Raw genomic sequence first — 1,835 nt, 5'->3', positions numbered from 1 at the left:
AACACAACTCCGTCAACTCCACAATCAACTCCACCAAACTCAACTGATTGAGTTCTAACTGAAGTCATGCATGCAACAACTCAACTGACTCATAAGAAAAGCGTATTTCCTTATGACAGCTGCATGTGCCACCTCTGTAGCTCAAACTGAAGTGCTCCAAGAGAATAAGATTAATTTTATAGTCCAAATATTATTGTGAGATAATAATATTTGACTTTTCTATTTTTGACAGCCAGTCTAAAAATAGACTTTGATCACTCACACTTTCATCAAAAATAGAAGTCCATCTATTTTTTCCCAACTTGATCAAACATCCATAAACAGCAACCTGCAATCCATAGACATGATCCATATGTCTAAAAATAGATATAGTTTAAAAATAGACTTGCGCCAAAAATACCCTGCGGGCCCACTTAGTGAAGGCGACTCTTTTCACTAAGCTCCATCATCTTGTTGCAATCTCAACAGAAAGGTCTATAATCAGGTCATCTTGGGAGATTGTGCATAACTCTTTCTTGGAGAATCCAATTTGGATAAGACTGGTGGCATTGGAAAGAGGACACAGAGAGCTAGTACAGGTCACAATTTTAGAACTAGATGATTGGAAAAAATTTTAAGTATATGAAATTGACAATTCATAAGTATAATTTAGAAAAATTGAACATTTTTTAATCACTTCACTAGGAGGAAAGGAGAGGAACACTCATAAAAATTTTGCAACTTCTTTCTGTGCTTTGTTGATTCAAGTGGAAACTATTGAAGCATGAAGAAAATTCTTCCACCATAAATAAAAAACTCCAATGCTTCAAATAAGGAGATTCCTGCAAAGAATAACTTTGAGAGGGTCTCAACTGGACTAGGGCTCCAACAAGAGTAAATCCATATGCATATCCAAATGATATAGATGATACCAATTATTGTGATGAAAGCAGAACTTTAACTGTCTACTCATATGGCCCGTGTTTGATAGTATATTTTTGCCTAAAATAGGACCAATAAGTTATATGTGGTAAAAATAGCAGACTAGTCATATCAAGCAGAACATGTAGCAAAATCATAGGTTTTATTTACTACACACTTCATTAAAATATAAAGAAAACATACTAAACTCCATTCACAACATTAAGAAAATGAAAAACTTTACATGCTTTCCACCCATAATTTGGCGCTTTGACCTCAATCCTTATAAGTTGTATAAGAGAAACTTCAACAATGAGTTTGTAGAGCTTAGAGAGTGTGTAGAAAATTTAGTCTCATCAAACATTCAAGTTATTTACATTTACCCACCAATCCATTGTTCCTTGCACAAAGGTTTCTTCCATCTCCTCGATATTTAACAAGGCTCCCCTATGAGAACCAAAAAGACATTATTAAACAAAAGGATGTTATTATAGATCGACTTAGGTGAAACCTAGATCAATTTGGTGGCTTTTCCCTCTATTGAGCTTCTAGATTTGGCCTAAGGGCTCCAAATTTTAGAGAATCTAATGGGAAATTATGAAATCAAGCAGTAATCCATGGGCATAAAATGTGCCAAATTTCTCTGGACCATATGATATCAAGGAGGATTGATTGTTTAGAAATGGAAATGTATTCCAACTCCTAGAAGGTACTTGCATAAGGGAAACTGGCTAGTCTAGTGGCGCTGACCTTGTCTCTTCAACTTTGTTAAATTCAACATGCCTAGAAAACTTCCTTGACATAAAATCTACGTTAAATTATAGACATACAAAAAGTAGCTAATAACACACTTACTTCTACTATTCACATGTTCTTGGGCCCCACTATGAGGGAGTCAGGCCTATGCTTGCTCTTATACCAATTTAAATTTACTG

At 35.0% G+C, this 1,835-nt stretch overlaps 1 pseudogene; it reads right to left on the bottom strand.

Annotated features, from left to right (window-relative positions):
• Positions 1 to 672: 672 nt before the first annotated feature.
• On the bottom strand, positions 673 to 1,322 carry LOC149235684 (tobamovirus multiplication protein 3 pseudogene; annotated as a pseudogene).
• Between the last annotated feature and the right edge of the window lie 513 nt (positions 1,323 to 1,835).

Source organism: Pinus tabuliformis, chromosome 8 (genome assembly GCF_031772625.1).
Source record: "Pinus tabuliformis cultivar Carrire ecotype Pingquan chromosome 8, CPIR1, whole genome shotgun sequence".
NCBI classification, from domain to species: domain Eukaryota; kingdom Viridiplantae; phylum Streptophyta; class Pinopsida; order Pinales; family Pinaceae; genus Pinus; species Pinus tabuliformis.
This window is presented reverse-complemented; position numbering and strand designations above follow the sequence as displayed.